The sequence below is a fragment of the Myxine glutinosa genome, chromosome 13, assembly GCF_964187855.1.
Source record: "Myxine glutinosa chromosome 13, kmMyxGlut1.1, whole genome shotgun sequence".
Taxonomy (NCBI): Eukaryota; Metazoa; Chordata; class Myxini; order Myxiniformes; family Myxinidae; genus Myxine; species Myxine glutinosa.
Window position 1 is genome coordinate 92,228,762 of NC_136273.1, and position 25,872 is coordinate 92,254,633.

The following is a 25,872-nucleotide window of genomic DNA, read 5'->3' on the forward strand; positions in this document are numbered from 1 at the left end:
GCGAGAGCGGGCATGCCCGGGAAAGACGAGACCGGGCGTGCCCGGGAGGTTCGGGCGTGCCCGGGAACAGTGAGTCCGGGCATGCCCGGGAGAGGCGCGTCTGGCCGTGTTCTGGCCGGTGCAAGGCGATTGTGTGCATCCAGCGGTAACCGCTACACACGCCCCTCCAGAATCGACCTGCACCGGCAGGGTCAATTTAAGGGGTGTCCGGATGACCCGGCCGAAGCGACCCCTGGAGGGTCGTGGGGAGGGGTCCGACGTGGTGGTGGGTGGTCGAGCGGGGGGAACTGTGGACGGGGGGCGGCCTCGCCACGGAGGAAGGGCCAACCGTGGTGGTCGGTCGACGTCCATGTGCGCCGGTTTGAGGCGGTCCACAGAGATCCGGTCCGACCGGCCGCCAACGTCGACGACAAAGGACTTGTTGCCCCGTCGCAGGACCCGGAAGGGCCCGTCGTACGGCGGCCGGAGTGGCCCCCGGTGCGCGTCATGACGCACAAAGATGTACTCCGCTGTGCGAAGCGCCGGGGGGACGTAGGACTGGGGGCCACCGTGGCGGGACGTTGGCACGGGGGCAAATCGGCGGGCGGCCTCCTGGAGGTCCGAGCGCTGGTGTGCGGCGGACCAGGGACTGGTAGCGTCAGGCACGAACTCGCCCGGGACGCGGAGCGGCTGGCCGTAGACGAGCTCGGCGGCGGACGCCCGGAGGTCCTCCTTGGGGGCCGTGCGGAGGCCCAAAAGGACCCACGGCAGCCGGTCGGTCCAACCGTCGTCCTGAAGGCCGGCCATGAGTGCGGCCTTCATGGAGCGGTGAAACCGCTCGCACAACCCGTTGGCTTGGGGGTGGTAGGCCGTGGTGCGGTGCAGCGTGACCCCCAACGAGCGGGCGACCGCGCCCCAAAGTTCGGACGTGAACTGTGGGCGGCGGTCGGACGAGATGTCCGCCGGTGCGCCGAAGCGCGCGACCCAGGTGGCGATGAACGCCTGCGCCACGTCGGCGGTGGTGGTGGAGGTGAGGGGCATGGCATCCGGCCACCTGGTGGTCCTGTCCACCATGGTGAGCAGGTGGGTGAACCCCCGCGATGGGCAGGGGACCCACCAGGTCCACGTGGACGTGGTCGAAACGCCGTGCAGGCACGGTGAAAGGTGCCAGCGGGGCCTGGGTGTGGCGGTGGACCTTGGCCCGCTGGCAGGCCGTGCAGGCGTTGGCCCAGTCGCGGACGTTCCGTCGAAGGCCGTGCCAGACGAAACGCGCCGACACCAGCTTCTGAGAAGCTTTCCGGCCCGGGTGAGAAAGGCCGTGGATGGAGGCGAAGATGCGGCGCTGCCAGGAAACGGGCACGATGGGGCGAGGCTGGCCCTGGGAGACGTCGCAGAGCAGGACGGTGCCCGCGAAGGGGATGTCGGTCAGGCGGAGGCCCGTGTCCGCCGCCCGGAGGGCCTGCACCGAGGTGTCGGTGGTCTGGTCGGCCGCCATGAGCGCGAAGTCCACGCCGAGGTGGACCGCGTTCGCGCTGGCCCGAGAAAGACAGTCGGCGACAGTGTTGTCTTTGCTGGCGACGTGCCGGATGTCCGTGGTGAATTCCGACACGGCGGAGAGGTGGCGCTGCTGGCGGGCCGACCACGGCTCCATGACTTTGGCCATTGCATAGACCAACGGCTTGTGGTCGACGAAAGCCGTGAACGGGCGGCCCTCCAGGAGGTGTCGGAAATGGCGAACGGCCAGGAATAGACCGAGCAGCTCGCGGTCGAACGTGCTGTATTTTAACTCGTTCGGCCGGAGCTGCCGGCTGAAAAAAGCGAGTGGCTGCCAAACCCCGTCCACCCATTGTTCATGGACGGCGCCCACCGCGTAGTTGGAGGCGTCCGTAGTGAGGGCGATGGGCGCGTTGAGCACCGGGTGAGCCAGCAGCGTTGCGCCGGCGAGGGCCCGTTTTGCGCTCGCGAAGGCCGCGTCCATGGCCGCGGACCAAACGATGTCATGCTTGGCCGGCTTGCCCCGGAGGGCCTCGTAAAGGGGCCGCATGAGCTGAGCAGTGCGGGGCACGAATCGGTGATAAAAATTCACCATGCCGAGGAACTCTTGTAGGGCCTTGATGGAATGGGGACGCGGGAACGTGGTGATGGCCTCGACCTTGGTCGGCAGCGGCACGGCCCCGGTCTTGGTGATGCGGTGGCCCAAAAAGTCAACGGTCGTCGTGCCGAAGTGGCATTTGGCCGGGTTGACAATTAAGCGTGCTCGCTGAGGCGACCGAACAGTGTTCGGAGGTGGAGGAGGTGCTCGGCGCGGGACGTGCTGGCGACGAGGATGTCGTCCAGATAGACGAAAAGAAATGGCAGGTCGCGCAGTACGCCGTCCATTAAGCGCTGGAACGCCTGGGCCGCGTTCTTGAGGCCAAACGGCATCCTCAAAAATTCGAACAGTCCGAACGGCGTGATGATGGCCGTCTTCGGGACGTCGGCCGCCCGGACAGGTACCTGGTGGTATCCCCGTATCAGGTCAATTTTGGAAAATATGACCTGTCCCGCCAAACGGGCGGAAAAGTCCTGGATGTGCGGGATCGGGTACCTGTCGGGGGTGGTAGCGTCGTTGAGGCGGCGGTAGTCGCCACACGGGCGCCATCCGCCCCCCGGCTTTGGCACGATGTGCAGTGGTGAGGCCCACGCGCTATTGGAGCGCCGCACGATGCCGAGGTGCTCCAACGCGTCGAACTCGGCCTTTGCCACGACGAGCTTGGCCGGGTCGAGGCGGCGTAGACCGGCGGGCCCGTAGTGGGTATGTGGTGCTCGATCCCATGCCGCACTGCGACGGCCGAAAACGTCGGCCGTGTGAGGGCCGGGAATTCCGCGAGCAGGCGAGCGAACTCGTTCGCCATCGGGAGGGCGCATGCCAGTTCGGTCGGCGCGGAGCTGCTCATCGTGCACGCCAGGGAGCTGAAGGTCTCGGCGTTGACAAGGTGACGACGTTTGACGTCGACCAGCAGCCCGTGCGTGCAGAGGAAGTCGGCGCCCAGCAAAGCCATGGGGACGCAGGCGGTCACAAAGGTCCACTGAAAGCGCTGGCTGCCGAAGCAGAGGGTGACGTTGCGCGGGCCGAAGGTGCGTATGGCCGAGCCATTAGCAGCGACCAAAGAGGGGCCGCAAACGGCGTCCCGCCTGTCCTGCTCGGAGGCGGGTATGACGCTCAGTTGGGCGCCGGTGTCACAAAGGAAACGCCGCCCGGACGCTTTGTCCCGAATAAAAAGCAAGTTGCCCGAGTGGCCGGCGCTCATGGCTGGGAATGAACGCCGGCCCGGCCGTTTCCCGACTTGCCGAAAGTGCACGGGGGTCGGCACGTCCGAGCCTTGTGTCCGAACCTGGCGTGGTAATAACACCACACCTGGTCAGGTGGAGGCCCCGGCCGTCGTGTCGGAAGCGGTCGGTGCGGCGTGGCGGCCGCCAGTTTCACCGGCAGTTCGGCCTCCAACCGCGCAGGGCGCTCGGGCGTCGCCTCGGACGGCGGCAGGCTCCAGGTAGCCGCGCCGATGTGTTGGCCCGCCGAGGAGATCTTATCGGCTTCCCTGGCGAGGGCGCGGGGATCGGTGATTGACGTGCCAGCCAGGGCGAGGCGTACCGGGTGAGGCAGCTGGCGAAGGAACAACTCGCGGAACAGAAAATCCGGAGAGTGCTCACCGAGCAACGAGAGCATATAGTCCATGCGCTCGGACGGGCGTGTGTCGCCGAGCTCGGGCAGGTCGAGCAGGCGCCGTGCGTGTGCCGCTGGTGAGAGGGCGAAAGTGTCGAGGAGGGGCGTCTTCAGCACGTCATACTTGTCGGCAGCCGGCGGGTGCTCGAGGAGGCTCAGGGCGCGGGCCGCGGTGGCGGAACCGAGCGCTGCCACGACGTGGTGGAAGCGGGTGTCGTCCGCGGTGATGCCTCGCAGGGCGAACTGGGAGTCCGCCTGGGCGAACCAAACAGCCGCGTGAGCCTCCCAGAAGGTAGGCAGTTTAAGAGTCACTGCCGTGTCCATGTCGGTAGGTCACCAGTGAAGGAGCTGCGCTCCAACGCGAGTCGAAAGAATTGACGCGACCAAAGACGGAATTCGTCCGAGTTGCTTTATTGAAACAAAACAGCTCAGGTATTCTGACAAAAGCCCGTTTATCGGGCAGCAATATATATACACATTTATGTCGGGAAGTTTGCCCGGCAAAAGCTATACCGGGCATGCCCGGGTGTCAAGGGCGAGCCTTGGAAAGGCGAGTCTGGACCTGCCCGGGCGTGTTTGGCTGCGGCCTGGCAAGTCGAGGCTGGGCGTGCCCGGGCGCTCTGGACGAGCACTGGAAAGGCGAGAGCGGGCATGCCCGGACGCTCTGGGCGAGCCCTGGAAAGGCGATAGCGGGCATGCCCGGACGCTCTGGGCGAGCCCTGGAAAGGCGATAGCGGGCATGCCCGGACGCGCTGGGCGAGACCTGGAAAGGCGAGAGCGGGCATGCCCGGGAGGTTCGGGCGTGCCCGGGAACGGTGAGTCCGGGCATGCCCGGGAGAGGCGCGTCTGGCCGTGTTCTGGCCGGTGCAAGGCGATTGTGTGCATCCAGCGGTAACCGCTACAACGGTGTCTTTCGTGATGAGGAGGCGTCATCACCGGTACCCGGGACAAATTAGAAATCTCTGTCCTGACTGATTGCTGAGAATGCCACAGCAAACCAACTAGTTCCACCCACGATGGACTCTCGCCAAGAGAATGCTTCGTCAGTACTGTCCAGAATTGGTTCCCATCTTGAAACGTTTCTCGACTTGTTGTGAACGCCCCTAAAAAGTACGGGCCTCTCCTATTATCAATCCAAAGTACGCTTCCAATTCACGGGACATCGGAGATCGGCTACACACCAATTTCTTGTGATATTTATTTCTCTCTTCTCTCTAAGTTGCCATTTGCCATGATTTGGAAGGTACAGCTTTGGTTTCATGCTGGAATCACCCTGATGAAGTAAGAAGTAATTGGCTACATCTGGTTGCATTCACAACTTTGAGAAATCTCTTTTAGGGTATCTGTTCTCTTCTTGTGTCTGGACATACAAAAATTAACGAAAAAACAAAAAAAACCACGGGGAAAGACACAGATATAAATAATAAATCATTCTCTTTGTCCCAGACTTTGTTTTCAGGCAGTTGGTTTAGATATCTAACTCCTGCAGATGTGATGTGTCTAGGGAATGCTTTTGGGAAGCTTTGTGCACCGTTCGCATACGGGAAGTTTCCCCGCCTGGACGCACGAGAAGCCTCACACCGTAGGCCTAAGCCCCGCCATCTCCATCTTGGCTTCCCCCTGACAAGGACAGGTGATCGATATTCGACTGCACAGAGACAGCGGATAAATCCCATCACTGGGACGATCCGAGGGTTTGTGAACCGAGGGAGAATAGAAACTTAGGCCTAAATTGTAATTCGAAGCACTGCTTTGCTGTGCGGTATTTCACACCATGGTAGGGATATCTCATTCACCACCAGAAAAACCCACGTCTGTTCGATGGAGCAGCTACAGTTGTTGAATTCGAAGTAAGGTTGTTTACAGGATAATCAAGGATTACAAGGTAATTCAGCTTTTTATTCCAAATGGAAGTCAATCACTTTAGGAATACCATAAGTTGCATAATACGCGTACACGACCTGGCCTGGGTGGAACCACCACCCGTCCCTGAAGACCCTATAGGGGGACATTGGTCCTATTGCAAGCTCTTGGGGCAGGTTGTCAGATGCAAGGTTTGTGGGTTTTGAAGGTTTGATCTTCCTTATGGTTTGTGTTTCTGGTTCTGAAGTACCTGCTAGGTGGTACTGCCGGAGATGGCGTTCCGACAGGCTTGCCATCAGCAAGCTAGAGGCCCAAACCCGGGTCTATCATCCTGGGAGTATGCCCTCATCATCTGGCACATAATCTCCAGTCCTTCTCTGCCAGTTCTCGACTGGAGCCCCACTGAGCACAGGATTCTGGGAAGCCATTTTGTGGCCACTAGTTTATACTTGTTGGTGCCATCTGGAACACTCTCTGTTTGTCTGCAAAGTTCATTGGAACCCCTCTTCACACCCTCTTCTCTTTACTCTCGGTCAATCATCTGCAGCACCCCCATCGTGATTATGTTTACCCATCTTCTTTCTTTGCTTTTCCACCAGGGGGCCCTCTTTGTTTTTGTGTTTGACCCTTTCCCCGCCGCGGTGTTAATAATAAAAAAACACCATGGTGTAACGATAAAAATCTACAAAATAGATCTACCAACGATAGACGAACACGCTTCAAATAAAAATAATAAGTATAATGAGGTGGATAATTTAGTCTACAACAATTTAATGGCCCCCGTTATTCCCACATTCTTGTCCAGTGAGCTGGGTAACATTTTAGAGGAGCCTTTGGCAAACCTGGAGGGGGCGAGCATTTTTTGGGGGGAGGGGGGGGGGGGGAATTTGGGCAGGAATTTGTAATTTTCTTTTGGATGTTGGGGAAAGCTCTCCTGGTCTTCACAAAAAACTCTGTATGGTCTTTAACACCCGCCAGGTAAGACTATCAGATGGAATACCCGACTAGATGTATCTCCGAGGGATGGCACACTTAGTGATGTAATGCCCTCCCTGCGAATCACCAGATTAGCAAACGACATCGTAGGTACCTTGAACACATTCCAGATTCCTGCTTTAATCTACAGGGGGTACTGAATCGACGACCCAGCTGTGCTCCCAACAATGTTTTTATTTTCTTTACAGGATCTAAGGCTTGTAGTTGCACACACACCTTTCTCACCGCACTCAGGAGGAATTTCCTCCTCCTTATGGATGCCAATGTACGGGGATTCTCCATGCGGTATCCTTTAAAATTGTCAGGGGCCTCAAGCAAGGAAGCAGCACGTTCCATTTGTTAAAGACTTTCGCATGACTCGGCTGGGGATTGAACCACTGACCTCAGTCTCAGTGCGGACATTTTAACCTTTACACCACTGAGTCTGGTACTGTATCTGGATGTAAACTTGCAGCCAAGAGCTGCAAACAAAATGATGATGATGATGATAATGGTGGTGGTGGTGTAGATAATGGTGATGATGATGGTGATGATGATGATGATAATGGTGGTGGTGGTGGTGTGGATAATGGTGATGATGATGGTGGTGGTGGTGGTGATGATGATGATGATGATGATGGTGGTGGTGGTGGTGGTGATGATGATGATGGTGATGATGATGTTGGTGATGATGATAATGGTGGTGGTGGTGTGGATAATGGTGGTGATGATGGTGATGGTGGTGGTGGTGATGATGATGGTGATGGTGGTGGTGGTGGTGATGATGATGATGATGGTGGTGGTGATGATGATGGTGATGATGATGATGATGGTGATGATGATGACGATGGTGGTGGTGGTGATGATGATGACGATGGTGATGATGATGACGATGCTGATGATGGTGGTGACGATGAGGACGATGGTGGTGGTGGTGATGATGCTGATGCTGATGATGATGATGGTGGTGGTGATGATGATGGTGATGATGATGATGATGATGGTGATGATGACGATGGTGGTGGTGGTGATGATGGTGATGATGGTGATGATGGTGGTGGTGGTGATGATGGTGATGGTAATTATGATAATGATGACTATAATTATTGTATGGCCAAATGATTTTACTGGTTACTGTGATGAGACTGTATAAGGACGAACTGACAATGTAAATTGAGGGTTCGGGTAAAGGTTAAATGTAGATAAAAGTGAAGGTGTTTCCATTGGTGTAAGCGCTGCATTTGTCCTGAGGTTAGACTTATTCATAAACACTGTTAAATAGTTATAGTGCCACGGTTATAATTTTGGAGTGAGGGTTGAGGTTACTGCTGGGGTTTATAAAGAGGTTAGCCTTGTGGTGAGGGTTGAGGTTACTGCTGGGGTTTATGAAGAGGTTAGCCTTGTGGTGAGATTTGAGGTTACTGCTGGGGATGGTGATGGTGGTGGATGGTGGTGGAGGGGGGGAGAGGGGAAACGAGGGGGGAGGGTGAGGGATGGGAGGGTGAGGGGGTGGGGGGGGAGGGGGGAGAGGGGAAAAGAGGAGGGGGAGGGTGAGGGATGGGAGGGTGAGGGGGTGGGGGGGGGGGGAGGTGGAGGTGATGATGGTGGTGGTGGGGTTAGCCATCATGAAGGGGTTAGCCTTGTGGTGAGAGTTGAGGTTACTGCTGGGGTTTATGAAGGGGTTAGCCTTGTGGTGAGAGTTGAGGTTACTGCTGGGGTTTATGAAGAGGTTAGCCTTGTGGTGAGATTTGAGGTTACTGCTGGGGTTTATGAAGGGGTTAGCCTTGTGGTGAGAGTTGAGGTTACTGCTGGGGTTTATGAAGAGGTTAGCCTTGTGGTGAGATTTGAGGTTACTGCTGGGGTTTATGAAGGGGTTAGCCTTGTGGTGAGAGTTGAGGTTACTGCTGGGGTTTATGAAGAGGTTAGCCTTGTGGTGAGAGTTGAGGTTACTGCTGGGGTTTATGAAGGGGTTAGCCTTGTAGTGAGGGTTGAGGTTACTGCTTAGGTTTATGAAGGGGTTAGCCTTGGGGTGAGGGTTGAGGTTACTGCTGGGGTTTATGAAGAGGTTAGCCTTGGGGTGAGGGTTGAGGTTACTGCTGGGGTTTATAAAGAGGTTAGCCTTGTGATGAGGGTTGAGGTTACTGCTGGGGTTTATGAAGGGGTTAGCCTTGGGGTGAGAGTTGAGGTTACTGCTGGGGTTTATGAAGAGGTTAGCCTTGTGGTGAGAGTTGAGGTTACTGCTGGGGTTTATGAAGGGGTTAGCCTTGTAGTGAGGGTTGAGGTTACTGCTGGGGTTTATAAAGAGGTTAGCCTTGTGATGAGGGTTGAGGTTACTGCTGGGGTTTATGAAGGGGTTAGCCTTGGGGTGAGGATTGAGGTTAATGCTGGGGTTTATGAAGAGGTTAGCCTTGGGGTGAGGGTTGAGGTTACTGCTGGGGTTTATAAAGAGGTTAGCCTTGTGATGAGGGTTGAGGTTACTGCTGGGGTTTATGAAGGGGTTAGCCTTGGGGTGAGGATTGAGGTTAATGCTGGGGTTTATGAAGAGGTTAGCCTTGGGGTGAGGGTTGAGGTTACTGCTGGGGTTTATAAAGAGGTTAGCCTTGTGATGAGGGTTGAGGTTACTGCTGGGGTTTATGAAGGGGTTAGCCTTGGGGTGAGAGTTGAGGTTACTGCTGGGGTTTATGAAGAGGTTAGCCTTGGGGTGAGAGTTGAGGTTACATGCTGGGGTTTATGAAGGGGTTAGCCTTGGGGTGAGAGTTGAGGTTACTGCTGCGGTTTATGAAGGGGTTAGCCTTGGGGTGAGAGTTGAGGTTACTGCTGGGGTTTATGAAGGGGTTAGCCTTGGGGTGAGAGTTGAGGTTACTGCTGGGGTTTATGAAGGGGTTAGCCTTGGGGTGAGAGTTGAGGTTACTGCTGGGGTTTATGAAGAGGTTAGCCTTGTGGTGAGAGTTGAGGTTACTGCTGGGGTTTATGAAGGGGTTAGCCTTGGGGTGAGAGTTGAGGTTACTGCTGGGGTTTATGAAGGGGTTAGCCTTGGGGTGAGGGTTGAGGTTACTGCTGGGGTTTATGAAGAGGTTAGCCTTGTGATGAGGGTTGAGGTTAATGCTGGGGTTTATGAAGAGGTTAGCCTTGTGATGGTTGAGGTTAATGCTGGGGTTTATGAAGAGGTTAGCCTTGTGATGAGGGTTGATGTTAATGCTGGGGTTTATGAAGAGGTTAGCCTTGGGGTGAGTGTTGAGGTTACTGCTGGGGTTTATGAAGGGGTTAGCCTTGGGGTGAGGGTTGAGGTTAATGCTGGGGTTTATGAAGAGGTTAGCCTTGGGGTGAGTGTTGACGTTACTGCTGGGGTTTATGAAGATGTTAGCCTTGGGGTGAGGGTTGACGTTACTGCTGGGGTTTATGAAGAGGTTAGCCTTGGGGTGAGGGTTGAGGTTAATGCTGGGGTTTATGAAGAGGTTAGCCTTGGGGTGAGTGTTGACGTTACTGCTGGGGTTTATGAAGAGGTTAGCCTTGGGGTGAGGGTTGACGTTACTGCTGGGGTTTATGAAGAAGTTAGCCTTGGGGTGAGGATTGAGGTTACTGCTGGGGTTTGTGAAGAGGTTAGCCTTGTGATGAGGGTTGAGGTTACTGCTGGGGTTTATGAAGAGGTTAGCCTTGGGGTGAGGATTGAGGTTACTGCTGGGGTTTATGAAGAGGCTAGCCTTGGGGTGAGGGTTGAGGTTACTGCTGGGGTTTATGAAGAGGTTAGCCTTGGGGTGAGGGTTGAGGTTACTGCTGGAGTTTATGAAGAGGTTAGCCTTGTGATGAGGTTTGAGGTTACTGCTGGGGCTTATGAAGAGGTTAGCCTTGGGGTGATGGTTGAGGTTACCTCTGGGGTTTATGAAGAGGTTAGCCTTGGGGTGAGGGTTGAGGTTACTGCTTAGGTTTATGAAGGGGTTATCCTTGGGGTGAGAGTTGAGGTTACTGCTTAGGTTTATGAAGGGGTTATCCTTGGGGTGAGGGTTGAGGTTACTGCTGGGGTTTATGAAGAGGTTAGCCTTGTGGTGAGGGTTGAGGTTAATGCTGGGGTTTATGAAGAGGTTAGCCTTGGGGTGAGTGTTGAGGTTACTGCTGGGGTTTATGAAGGGGTTAGCCTTGGGGTGAGGGTTGAGGTTAATGCTGGGGTTTATGAAGATGTTAGCCTTGGGGTGAGGGTTGACGTTACTGCTGGGGTTTATGAAGAGGTTAGCCTTGGGGTGAGGGTTGAGGTTAATGCTGGAGTTTATGAAGAGGTTAGCCTTGGGGTGAGTGTTGACGTTACTGCTGGGGTTTATGAAGAGGTTAGCCTTGGGGTGAGGGTTGACGTTACTGCTGGGGTTTATGAAGAAGTTAGCCTTGGGGTGAGGATTGAGGTTACTGCTGGGGTTTGTGAAGAGGTTAGCCTTGTGATGAGGGTTGAGGTTACTGCTGGGGTTTATGAAGAGGTTAGCCTTGGGGTGAGGATTGAGGTTACTGCTGGGGTTTATGAAGAGGTTAGCCTTGGGGTGAGGGTTGAGGTTACTGCTGGGGTTTATGAAGAGGTTAGCCTTGGGGTGAGGGTTGAGGTTACTGCTGGAGTTTATGAAGAGGTTAGCCTTGTGATGAGGGTTGAGGTTACTGCTGGGGCTTATGAAGAGGTTAGCCTTGGGGTGAGGTTTGAGGTTACTGCTTAGGTTTATGAAGGGTGAGGCTACATTTGTGACAGGTTTGGCCTTGTTAGCTCTGGAGTTAATGTTTACCTGTCTAATTAATATATGCATTATTTGTTTCTTCAATGTATTGTATAGTATTGGCTGGTATTCCCTTATGTTTCCTTGTTGGAGCCATTTCTTTTTAAATGCAAGGAAATAACATAATTTTCACAACACACCCTCCATCCCCCGCTCCCCTTCCCTTGCCAATATTATTTGTCTTTTCTCCCGATTTCTCTTCCACTTCCTTACCCTCGATTCTATGAACATTTCCCCTTATTATGCAATGTTCTAAGCTCATGGAAGAGCTCAACACAGTGGGTTCACAAACTACCAATGAGTATGGAGGTGATGGACTTACAGAAGAAGGAAAGTAGGAATAACACAAAAACGAGTAATTTAATGGCTCTGAGGAACAGAATGGGAAGGATGTGCAGAAGAGATCATTAGTGTGCATGAGTGAGCGCATGATGTAGTGATGTACAGTGCAGAAGAGATCATGGATGTGCATGGGTGAGCGCATGATGTAGTGATGGGCAGTGCAGAAGAGATAATGGATGTGCATGAGTGAGAGCATGATGTAGTGATGGGCAGTGCAGAAGAGATCATGAGTGTGCATGAGTGAGTGCATGATGTAGTGATGGGCAGTGCAGAAGAGATCATTAGTGTGCATGAGTGAGCGCATGATGTAGTGATGGGCAGTGCAGAAGAGATCATTAGTGTGCATGAGTGAGTGCATGATGTAGTGATGGGCAGTGCAGAAGAGATCATTAGTGTGCATGAGTGAGCGCATGATGTAGTGATGGGCAGTGCAGAAGAGATCATGGATGTGCATGAGTGAGTGCATGATGTAGTGATGGGCAGTGCAGAAGAGATCATTAGTGTGCATGAGTGAGTGCATGATGTAGTGATGGGCAGTGCAGAAGAGATCATTAGTGTGCATGAGTGACCGCATGATGTAGTGATGTACAGTGCAGAAGAGATCATTAGTGTGCATGAGTGAGCGCATGATGTAGTGATGGGCAGTGCAGGAGAGATCATTAGTGTGCATGAGTGAGTGCATGATGTAGTGATGTGCAGTGCAGAAGAGATCATTAGTGTGCATGAGTGAGCGCATGATGTAGTGATGGGCAGTGCAGAAGAGATCATTAGTGTGCATGGGTGAGCGCATGATGTAGTGATGGGTAGTGCAGGAGAGATCATTAGTGTGCATGGGTGAGCGCATGATGTAGTGATGGGCGGTGCAGAAGAGAGCATTAGTGTGCATGAGTGAGCACATGATGTAGTGATGGGCAGTGCAGGAGAGATCATTAGTGTGCATGAGTGACCACATGATGTAGTGATGGGCAGTGCAGGAGAGATCATTGGTGTGCATGGGTGAGTGCATGATGTAGTGATGGGCAGTGCAGAAGAGATCATTAGTGTGCATGAGTGAGCGCATGATGTAGTGATGGGCAGTGCAGAAGAGATCATTAGTGTGCATGAGTGAACGCATGATGTAGTGATGGGCAGTGCAGAAGAGATCATTAGTGTGCATGAGTGAGCGCATGATGTAGTGATGTACAGTGCAGGAGAGATCATTAGTGTGCATGAGTGAGCGCATGATGTAGTGATGTACAGTGCAGGAGAGATTAGTGTGCATGAGTGAGCGCATGATGTAGTGATGGGCAGTGCAGAAGAGATCATTAGTGTGCATGAGTGAGCGCATGATGTAGTGATGTACAGGGCAGGAGAGATCAATAGTGTGCATGAGTGAGTGCATGATGTAGTGATATACAGTGCAGAAGAGATCATTAGTGTGCATGAGTGAGCACATGATGTAGTGTTGTACAGTGCAGAAGAGATCATTAGTGTGCATGAGTGAGCGCATTATGTTGTGATGTACAGTGCAGGAGAGATCATTAGTGTGCATGAGTGAGCGCATGATGTAGTGATGTACAGTGCAGGAGAGATCATGGATGTGCATGAGTGAGTGCATGATGTAGTGATGGGCGGTGCAGAAGAGATCATGGATGTGCATGAGTGAGCGCATGATGTAGTGATGGGCGGTGCAGAAGAGATCATTAGTGTGCATGACTGAGCGCATGATGTAGTGATGTACAGTGCAGAAGAGATGATGGATGTGCATGAGTGAGTGCATGATGTAGTGATGGGAAGTGAGGAAGAGATCATACATGTGCATGGGTGAGCGCATGATGTAGTGATGTGCAGTGCAGAAGAGATCATGGGTGGGCGCATGATGTAGTGATGGGCAGTGCAGAAGAGATGATGGATGTTTATGGATGGGCCCATGATGTAGTGATGGGAAGTGAGGAAGAGATCATGGATGTTCATGAGTGAGCGCATGATGTAGTGATGTGCAGTGCAGATGAGATTATGGATGTTCATGGGTGAGCGCATGATGTAGTGATGGGCAGTGCAGAAGAGATCATGGGTGCGCGCATGATGTAGTGATGGGCAGTGCAGAAGAGATCATGGGTGTGCACATGATGTAGTGATGGGCAGTGCAGAAGAGATCATGGGTGTGTGCATGATGTAGTGATGTGCAGTGCAGAAGAGATCATGGGTGTGCGCATGAAGTAGTGATGGGCAGTGCAGAAGAGATGATGGATGTTTATGGATGGGCCCATGATGTAGTGATGGGAAGTGAGGAAGAGATCATGGATGTTCATGAGTGAGCGCATGAAGTAGTGATGTGCAGTGCAGAAGAGATCATTAGTGTGCATGAGTGAGCGCATGATGTAGTGATGTGCAGTGCAGATGAGATTATGGATGTTCATGGGTGAGCGCATGATGTAGTGATGGGCAGTGCAGAAGAGATCATGGGTGTGCGCATGATGTAGTGATGGGCAGTGCAGAAGAGATGATGGATGTTTATGGATGGGCCCATGATGTCGTGATGGGCAGTGCAGAAGAGATCATGGATGTTTATGGATGGGCCCATGATGTAGTGTTGGGAAGTGAGGAAGAGATCATACATGTGCATGGGTGAGTGCATGACGTTGTGATGGGCAGTGCAGAAGAGATCATGGGTGTGCTTGGGTGAGCGCATGATGTTGTGATGGGCAGTGCATTTGAAAGACTGGTGAGGAGGATGGGATATTTGGCATAAGGAGACGATTCCACAATTGGGAGAATAAGGGGATGAATGAATGCAGGTGGGCAAGCAGCCTGGACATTTCGAGAGTGAGCAGGTGAACCTTTCTTCAGGAATATGTGCGACCTGAGAAAGCAGAGTTATGAGAGGGCCGTGGGAACCAGGCCAGACTTGCTTTTTCAATTCCCTTTTTTTTTTTTTTTTTTTTTTTTGTTGTTGTTGTTGTATACAAGATCGAGGCTCGTGAAAGAGCGAACATTAATCACACAGAAAGACAAACAGACACACAAAACAAATAACATCGGGAGCGGTAGACAAGATGGGGAGAGAGGGGGAAGGACACAAACACAACATTTGAGAGCAGGGACCGAGAGACATGGAGACATCGAGAGAACTGTGGGAGGGAGAGGGCTTTGGGGGGGAGGCATGGGAAGGGGGGGGGGGGGGGGGTGGGAGAGGTATAAAACATATGGACACTGCCAAGACTTCCAGGAAAGAAGTTGGAATTTCAAACAAGGTGGATCTGGGGTGAATTAGTGGGGGTAGAAAAGATCAAGGTTTTGGATGGGGGAAGATAAGAGATGGTGGTGAACAGCTGTTTTGAAGACCTGGAGGGAGGAGTGTGATTGAAGTGAGTGTGGGAGTTTGCTCCAGAGGCGGGAGAAAAGAGGAATGAAAGAGTGAAGGTGAGCAGAGAGCCGAGATTTCGGCAGTTTAACCATCAGAGGGTGGCTGGCAGATCTTGTGCGACCTGTAGGAATATTTGGGGGACAGAGCACAGAGAGAGCTGGGGGAGCAAGGCCGGAGAGGAGAGGGTAGAAGACAGAAAGACCACCTACCTGCCTGCGGTGAGTGAGTGAAAGGCCCTCAGAGATAGCTTCATCGCGGGAGATTCCAATGATTCTGAAAGCTTTGGATTCAACAGCGTGAAGCTGAGCCAGGTGTGAGGCAGGAGCACCAGCCCATAGGGGAGAACAGTATTCCATTGAGCTGCGGATGAAAGCCTTGTATGTGGTGAGGAGCTCAGGTGTGCCTAGGAAGGACTTCGCACGACGGAGAATGCCCAGTCGGCGACTGGCTTTGGAGGCCAGCTTGGAAATGTGGTTTTACCAAGAAAGATCATGGCAGATTGTGAGACCCAAAAGCTTGAGCGACAGAACTTCTTGGAGAGGATTGTTGAGAAAGTAGATGGGAGGGTTGTCCAGTCGATCTTTTCGGAGAGACATAGTAAGAGTGTGAGATTTGTCAGGATTGAAAGACATGTTCCACATGTTTGACCAGTCTGTGATTTTGTCCAGGTCTTCAGAGAGTGAGGAGGCTGCAGACTGCCGATCTGAGGGAAGAGGAATGGAGCGGCAGAGAGTGGAGTCATCAGCAAAGAGATACAGAGGATTTTCCAGAGAGTCGGAGAGATCATTGATAAAGACCAGAAAAAGCACAGGGCCCAGCACACTGCCTTGGGGAACTCCAGCCTGAACGGGAAGGGGAGATGAGAGAAATCCATTCAGGGCCACACGTTGACTACGACCAGAGAGGAAGTCCGCAAGCCATGCATGGAGATTTCCATGGATACCATAGGAGGAGAGTTTGGTGAGCAGAGCTGGGTGCCAGACCGTATCGAAGGCACGTGATATGTCAAGGGAGACAGCTCTGATTTCCTGTTTGGCATTGAGGACCTCCATCCATTGTTGAGACAGCAGAAGCAGCATGTCAGAGTAGAGTGACCTGGTCTGAAACCAAATTGATGATCAGAGATCAAGCCATTGGAGAAGAGGAAAGATTTCATATCCGAAGCAATGATGGATTCCATGACTTTGCTGATAATTGGGAGCAGGCTGATTGGTCTGTAGTTGCAAGGATCTGTTTTTGCACCTTTTTTGTGTAAAGCGGTAATGTTTGCTGATTTCCAGGATGCTGGCAGATGACCTTGAGCAAAAGATAGGGTGAAAAGAACAGAGAGAGGGTGAGATAGAGCGGCAGAGCAGGATTTTAGGACCCGTGGGCTGATGCCATCTGGTCCAGTTGCAGAATCAGAGTCGAGGTTTGACAAAAACTCCTCCACCTTGTCAGGAGAGAAGGTCACAGAGTCCAGGAGCAGTTTGGTTCGACTGCGAAAGGTGGGAACAGAGAGAGATGGGTTTGGGACTAAGGATTTTGAGGCAAACACAGAGTTGAGGCATTCGGCTTTGTCACGTGCGATTTCAACTGTGTGGCCATTTGAGGTAAGGGAGGGGATGGAGGGGGAACAAACACCAGAAACGGATTTGACCAGACGCCACCAGGATTTGGAGGAAGGAGACAGGTTTGAGAGTTCATTCTTGAGTGAGGAGAGATAGTGCTTCCTGGCACTCCTGAGGGTAGACACACACTTGTTCCGAGCTTGGTGGAAGGAACTGAGATTTCCTTCAGTTGGATTAGCCTTCCAAGAGGCAAAGGCAAGTTGTTTCAGGGCAACTGCCTCACCACAAGATTCAGTGTACCATGGATGGGAGGAAGGGTAAGACAACTGAAGGCGAGATGGGATAAATCTGTGCATGAGAGAGATCAGTTTGCTTTGGAAGAATTCCCAGGAAGAATTGATGTCAGAAGCAGTGGAGATGGGAGACCAATCCAGACGAATGATGGCTGCTTGAAGACCGTCCCAGTCGGCCTGAGTGAAATGCCAGACTCGTCGACGCTGAGGAGGCTCTCTGAGAATGGCCAGAGAGATGTCCACTTTGACAAGCACATGATCAGAAGAACCGATTGGAGCAGAAGAAGAGCAGCAGACATTAGCAGGGAAGTTAGTCATAACCAAGTCTAGAAGAGAAGATACTCCATTGGCTGAGATCCGGGTCGGGAAATTGACAGATTGTGTCAATCCCAGTGAGTCACAGAAGTCCTTTAAAGTCCCTTTCCCACGCTCTGAGCATCAACGGAATCCAGGGGAGAAGGCAGAAAGGCAAATACACAAAAAAATCACAGAAGGGCAAAAAAGTCACAGAAGTCCCTTCTCATTATAATCATTTTTAATTGATGAAACGACATTCCAGTAAGTCAGCACCTTGAAGAATTACAAGGAAGAGAAGTGTTGGACAGAGCCTTGGAGGCAATTCCAAAAATGAGTGAAGGGTGAATGGAGGAATGGTGGTGGGTTGAAGTGTTGGATTTAGGGATGCTAACAATGAGTTTGTTAATGGATTGGCATGTTCAACCTGCTGAGTATGTGGGGGTGTATAAGGCTGAGAGGAGAGAGGGATGAGAGCAAATGAGAGATGACTTCCGACCGAGAGCGCCTGGTGAGAAAGTATTTGCCTTTCCGCCTTCTCTCCTGGATTCCGTTGATGCTCAGAGCGTGGGAAATTTTAATTCGGGCCTTAAGTTTTGAGCTGTCTCTTTTATGGCGCAAGTTTCTCCATTGGGTCCAAAGCTTCACGACGAGTGAATGATGGGAAAGGTAGTTCAAGGTAATTTTTGCTCTCTATCTGTATTGAGTGCGGATCTTGTGTTTTATGGAAAGATTGGCCATGCAGTGGGGATCCTTTATCACAAACTTTCCATAAAAACTCTGAAGGTATAAACATCTTAAAGATTCCTTTTAGAAGTTTTGTTCTTCAAAAAGGCAATTATTATACAGCTCAAGACCACCTATTTCATTCACTTTTTCAGATTATGGGATTTCTACTCAGATCATTCATTTTCTCCAATGGGAATGTTTGCCCCTTATTATAGAGTGCTGTTTTCTGGATAATGTGCAGTATATGGGACATTCAAAAAGTTATATGAACAATGTACTCGTAATAATGCAATATTTGTTTTATTTCTCAATATTCTTCTCATTCTGATACATCAAACTCTTTTTTAGATCGGCGGTGCTCCCAAAGCAGTTCCTCGGCAAGGATTACACTGGGGGGTTTGCCATTGCTTTCACAGCAGTATTTAGGGCTGCCATTTGTAATTTGTTCAGGGTGCCGGTGATAGCTCGCCTACTTTTGACATAGAACACCGTGGGATCTTTAACATCTTCCAACTAATGCCGGCAGACGAGATTCCCGTTTAACGTCTATCCGAAGGACGACACACACATTGATGAATCACTCTGCCTGTGAAACACCAGGATGGCCTTGACGAACCGGCTGTCAATGCCTGACGTTTGAATAATGATGGCACAGCAATGTGGAATTTATTGGTTCATGGTTCAGCATTCACTGATTCTGCATTGTCTGTTTGCATTTGGCCTACCACTCGTACCTCGGGTGGTAGCACACACACACATATATATATATATATATATATATATATATATATATTGTTACAGACACGACTTTGATGTTAAAGTGGGCCGAGCGGAATGGCCGTCGTGTCCGCACAAATTACCCGACTATACTCGACGTTGACGAAGTCGCGTTACGCTGGCTCAATAAGAAAAAGAAGACACCCGGCTGGGTTATAAAATGACGACACCAGGGATACGGTTCTCAAGACCTCCGGAGGAGATTATATTCGTTACGGAAGGTCAGATTACAGGGACGAGAGGTACAACATAGAAAGACAAGCACTTAGACACAATCTTATATTATTCCCAACAGACGACAGATAAATGGGACAAAGCTGACTCACACGGGGATTGATGGCTAGGAAAGGCAAGGTAGCGATGGCTCCAGGTGCACCTGGGCTCGGGGCAGGATCAACACGGTTCGGTCCAGAGATGCGGGGAGGTCTCGTCGCAGCGCTCAGAGGTGACGTTCTTTCTCAGGCGGGTCTTTCTCAGGCCTCTCCAAACTCAGGCGCATCTGTTTCAGCGCTCGCAGGTCCTTCTTTCTTCCAGCTGGGGGCGCATCTGACGTCACGTCCGCTACGTGGCCGCGTATATCCGGCGGGGAGTGACACGCCCTCGGCTCGCTAGCGCCGCCCCAGATGGAATCGGTCCGCCCTTCTGATTGGGTGCGGGGGGTTACCAGGCTCCGCCCTTGAGGAGGAGCTGACAGCCAGCCCCTCCGTGGTAACCCCGTGGAGCGCGTGGTCAATGGCGCTAATCGAGCCGGTGTGAGGACGCATCCTCCCCCGCTCCGCCGCCATCTCCTCTGTTGTTGTTGTAATTGTTGGGGAAGAAGATGGAAGGAGGTATGGGAAAGGTCCTAAACTCACTACTGATGCCATATAATCACATTCTGGTGCAACGAAGAGTCATAATTAATGGAGACGAGGCCTTAACTGACATAGAATAAGAATAACTAGGAAGATGTCCGAAAGTTGTCTACGTGTGGTGCGGTGGACCTGGGCACGACATTTAATGGGGGAATAAGGGGAAGGTCGGCTCTACTGATTGTTATTTACATGCAATGGGACTAGGGAATGGGGGATTGGGGAAAGTTGGGGAGTATTGGAGAAAATAGGGGAATATTTACAAGCGGATATGGAGGCCAAATTCCATATTCGCAACATTGCACCCTTCTCTACCCTCGGGGCGTCCCGACCCGATAAATTTTTACCTACTTTAGTGTGGCACGCAATGTAGTTCCCTCTACTATTAACTCTACCCTGAGTGCGACAGTTTTACAGATATTCACAAATGAGTAAATATGTCCCCCTGCGACGTTGCACCCTTCTCCTCACAGAAACACACCCACAGGATAACCGAATCCGGAAAGAATTCTCAAACTACACATACAGCCGGTAGGGAGCATTATTTACAAGACTACGCTGCTATTTACACTACGATCCAGGACCTGTTTTTGGAGGAACACATGCAGATGTTATGCATAGAGAGAGCGCGCTTGCCAGCATCGATACACCAACCCACGAGTGCTCTGTGGCCGACGGCCTTTAATAACGTGCAGAGCACCCTTCCCGAGCATCAAAAGCACCACCCCACCACCAATCGGTGCAGTCACCATTGTTCATTGGAATAAAAATAAATTCGACAACCCCTAACCCTGCAGGTGTCTCTTGCTCTTCTTGTGGTGCACTTGGTGTTAACTAAAAGTGGTTCACCTGTATGGCATAGGTGCCACGTTGACCCATAGGTCCATCCCCGGGTGGTGCTTGGCCGCAAACGAACTGCGGTCCATTGTGGGTTGCCACAAACATTGCGGTCCATATGGTGTATCGATCCCGGCAGCAAACAGCGAAAGTGCAGGCCCACAACTGCGCAGCCAGCACCTCTCTCTCCTCTCTCTCTACCCCAAAGCCAGATCCTCGGAGGTGGGAGACAAAAGAAGCAGACAAGTGAGTAAGGTGGTAAGGGCGCAAAAGTGCACGCAATGTAAGGTGATGCACACTGGGGGCACATGGGAACCAGGTGAGACAGGTACGTTCCTATCGTACGCCCCCCCCCCCACCAGGTAACCTACATGGCCCCTCCCTTACCCCTTACTGTATCCACACAACACAACACTACCCATAAACATCTACTTTACAAATCGACAAACATCCCTACTGTCTTCCCCGTTCCTCCCATAAACCAAATTCGTCTTCTCTCCCTCCTAACCAATCAAATTTGCCATTTTCAACTCTCATCAAAATTTGCCATCTCCAACTGAACATCAAAATTTGCCATTACCAATTCATCATCAGTCCCTCCTAAGGAGGGAGAGATGGAATCACCCCAATGTCTCATCCACGTCGTGATGCGTCTCACAAATCCTCACAATCTCATTTCCTGCAACAAAACAAAGAAAACACAGGTGTGGAGTCATCATCATCACCACAGGTAAGTGGCTGCATATGGTGCGACAGGTTCATCAATCCTAACTATTTCCTAAATGACTTTAACAACTTTACACTACCCGGGGTCTTTCTCCGGCCAAACCATTGGCCCTCTTACACTATGGGTTCTAAAAACCAATTCCCATTGGCCAAACTGTGGTGCTTTTCAATTTGGGGTCTCACTCCCCCGATTCATCTCCCGGTGCCCTCGCACAATTTCTGGGCTGTGGCGTGTACCTCTCCCAGCGGGTCTACCCACCTGCACACCTCCACCACTGCAGTTGCCTCCGAGCTTACCTGCTCCTTACCCTAACCTATCTACCTGGGGAAGGCCCTCTGGCGCTCTCCCCACTCCGTGCCCTCTCTGGCACTGGGCTGCCCGGGTCCGTCCTCCGGATCCTCGGGCCCCATCCACAACTCTACCGGCTCCCAGAGCCCACCTGCGGCCTCACCTGGCCGACATCCTCACAGTGGTGGAGTGCCCAACCAACTACACGCACTAACAGGCTACACGCCCAGCCATTTCCACAACACTAATGCACCCATTCACAACACCATTCTGCAACCGCACCACAAGTGCCAATATCCAACCACAATTTACCTGTACCCTCTACCTAACACTTACACTACCCGCCCCGGGTACTCGTGAAAGGGGTCCACTCTTCCCCCATCCACACCTTCGCACCATGCACACCACTCCGTACCACTTACTCCAACTCTCTCCACACACCTGTACCTGCACACCTGTGCTCTCACACCTGGTGCCACCTGCACCCTTCTCTCCCCAAGCGCATTCGCGCTGATCCACACACTCATTACTCACACACTGCTCCACACACCTGTTCCATCCTCACACACACGGCATCATCTCAGCTAACTACTCCCTTCTGAAACTTGCGCTTCCCAGTCGTCCCGTTAAACTATTGCGCTCCCATGTCATTATTATCCACACTTATCTACCTGCGTCCCCACTACAGGTATCAGTCACTAACTAACCTTAACGTTACCTAATGTCAATCTCTTCTAGATCCCTACAATATAACCTAACCCACCCGGGCTAGTTTTCACTGCCATACACCCCATAAACTATTGCTCCTTTGCCCCCACACATGGGAAGGGTGGCAGGGATGCCATCCCACCACATCGGGGGTCTCTCACTACCAATTTTGCACATCAAATTTCAACAAATTAAAAATTTGCCAATCACTGCCCATCATCTGCCAATCACTACTGCCAATCCCTTGCCAATCATCAAATTTTGTTTTTCTCTAATTTTGGGTCCAAAACACTAACCTCATCACCCAGTCTACTCACTAATACCTCTCGGTGCGCCAATTCCTGTCCAAGGCCCGGCTTCGTAAAGCCAAGCAATGGATGCTGGTTGTTTGGTGCCTGCGGCTGGATGCGTCCGGCACTCGGTGCAGGGACGGGGGCTTACCCGGGCCGAGATCCCACGCATCACCTCGGCGTGGAGCCATCCAATGTCCCGATCTCGACCTGCCGGAATGCCTCAACAAAAAGTGGTCGCCATGACGACCCTTTCTATCGGGCCGCCCGCTCCGCCTAGTGGAGCACGGACGCGGCCGTTCAAAGCGAGGCCCAGCACGCACCGAGGGCCCGATTCGGCTATAAGTCGTTCTCAACTCTACCCCATCTAACGTCGATGCTTCACCTGGACGCTTACACCCCGCAGCCCGTTCCTTGCTCACACATCCCGCCGTGCCCATGCTCCTCGTACCTTTCCTTACACACCCAGGTACACCCATTCCACTCACAGCCTTGGTCACACACCTGACCACCGAACACTTTGGCACACATTCGTTGGTCGCACACCTCACCAATACACCGCTTCGCGCCCCCTCCTCGGTCACCACCTCTGTGACAATCACAGGTGTGCCCTCATTCGCACACCCAACCACGTGCCTCACCACCAACTCCAGCGTGCATTCCCACTCACGCTCTACCATTCCAGGTGTGCATCCTTCTATTCCAGGTGTACATCCTCGCTCACCTGTCACAACTAACTCACGCTCCATGTCACTCTCACTACTTTCACCTCCATTCCTGACAGCGCACTCATCCTTACTCTTGACAGCGCACTCTTTCCCCATGCACCTGTCCGTCACACACCTTTCTCGCGCACACTCTCCCGTTACACCCTCTGTAACACTCACCACACCACGCTTCCATGTGCTCCCTCGCACACGCGCTACGACCGACTCACTCTCGCCAGCACCCTCACTCCTTGGCACACACTTTTTCCTCACACACCCCAGAGTCGGACTTTCTCGCACACCTCCTCTTTCGCACACCAGACCTGTCACACACCTCACCAACGGCCTTTCACGAACACCCGGATCCAAACCAATCCCCAAGCTTCTTAAATCCCCTGGCGCATCATACGCACGACCATATTGGTCACCACTTACACCGGGTCCTCTTCCTCTTCGCTTCTCCTCCATCACCTGCGAATCCCTCATCCGGTTAATGAGCACATCATCACGATCCAAACACAGACTTTGGACCAATTCTTTTATCTCCTCTTTTATCTCTTTCTTATCCCCTCTCCGTCGCTTCTTAATTTCGCTCATCCCTTCTTCCACTTCTTCTAATTTGTGCTTCACCTCTTTTATTCCCCGGTACGTCTCCTCAAGCTCATCCTCTAAGGCTACCTTGACCGTTTCCAGGTGCGTCCTCACCTGCCGGTCCTTCGTCTCCATTACCTCTATCACCTCGTCCAACCTCGTTGTCAGTCCCTCACGTACCATCTGACATTCCCTCTTTGTCGCTATCAAGTCGTTTTTTATGTCGTTTTGTGTCGCTTTTAAACCTCCTAATACCGCAGTGTTCCTTTGAACCTGCTCCACTAACTCCGTTTGTCCCACCGTCAGCTGCTCCACCTCCTGCGTCAGGTCCTCTATGCCCCCTTGTAATTTTACAGTCCCCTTTCTCACCTCCTTCTCCATGTGCTCCTTACAGTGCCTCACCTCCTCGCGCACTCCTCCGACCTCCTCACTCACTCCTCTTCTGATCTGCTCTCCCATCACTTGCATCTCCTGCCCAGATGCCATCCTCATCTGCTCCATTTCCTCCCTGTGAGCATCCAGTTTGGTTTCTACCCCCATTCTGACCCCCTCTATCTGCTGCTCCATTTGTTTAACTTCCCTTTCCGCTTGGTCCCTCATGTCCCTCAATTTGCCTTCCATACTGTTTTCTAACCCCTTTAACCCTTTTTGCATCCCTTCCATTTGATTCTCTTGAGCGGCCATTCTGTTTTCTACCCCCGTTAACCCATGTTTCACTCCCTCTATCTGATTCTCTTGAGCGGCCATTCTGTTTTCTACCCCCGTTAACCCATGTTTCACTCCCTCTATCTGATTCTCTTGAGCGGCCATTCTGTTTTCTACCCCCGTTAACCCATGTTTCACTCCCTCTATCTGATTCTCTTGAGCGGCCATTCTGTTTTCTACCCCCGTTAACCCATTCTTTACTTCTTTTATCCCGTTGTCTAACTCCTCCCCAGTACCCCTCGCTTCGTCCCTCATTACCCCCATTTGGCCCTCTAATCGCCCACTATCAACCCTCATTTGCTCACTCTGAGCATCCATCCGGTTCCCCATTACCCCCATTTGGCCCTCCAATCGCTCACCCAATCGCTCAATTTGGCTCCCCATACTCATCTGTACAGCTGCCTGTAGCTGCGCAATGAGGGCCTGTATGTCAATCGGCTGCATGTTAAAGCCCGTTGATACAGCGGGCTCGGCTACCGCGCGCTCTTGCGAGGCGCCATTTTGCGTGCCTGCTACCCTCGCTGTTTCGCTCTCCTCATGTCCCTCATGTCCCTCAATTTGGTCCTGGACCGACCCTGCTTCACTCTCCCCTACCGGACCCCAGCCGTCTTGATCCGCCATAGCGCGACTTGCAAAATTCGAGTTTCGTAAAACAAATCCCAAATTTTTTTTTTTTCGTTATAATTTCGGCGAGCGCAGTAACCGCGGGACCGCGCTCCGAATCGATTCGGTCGAGCGCCGTACGCGCTCCGAACCGATTTTCCCTCCCAAAATTTGGGCCTAACTAATTTAGTCCCGGGTCCGAATCTCACTCCTCGACACCAATTGTTACAGTACTAACACAATTGGTGTCCAAAATTTGGGCTAAATAAATTTAGTCCCAGGTTCGAATCCAACTCCTGACAACCAATTGTTACAGACATGACTTTGATGTTAAAGTGGGCCGAGCGGAATGGCCGTCGTGTCCGCACAAATTACCCGACTATACTCGACGTTGACGAAGTCGCGTTACGCTGGCTCAATAAGAAAAAGAAGACACCCGGCTGGGTTATAAAATGACGACACCAGGGATACGGTTCTCAAGACCTCCGGAGGAGATTATATTCGTTACGGAAGGTCAGATTACAGGGACGAGAGGTACAACATAGAAAGACAAGCACTTAGACACAATCTTATATTATTCCCAACAGACGACAGATAAACGGGACAAAGCTGACTCACACGGGGATTGATGGCTAGGAAAGGCAAGGTAGCGATGGCTCCAGGTGCACCTGGGCTCGGGGCAGGATCAACACGGTTCGGTCCAGAGATGCGGGGAGGTCTCGTCGCAGCGCTCAGAGGTGACGTTCTTTCTCAGGCGGGTCTTTCTCAGGCCTCTCCAAACTCAGGCGCATCTGTTTCAGCGCTCGCAGGTCCTTCTTTCTTCCAGCTGGGGGCGCATCTGACGTCACGTCCGCTACGTGGCCGCGTATATCCGGCGGGGAGTGACACGCCCTCGGCTCGCTAGCGCCGCCCCAGATGGAATCGGTCCGCCCTTCTGATTGGGTGCGGGGGGTTACCAGGCTCCGC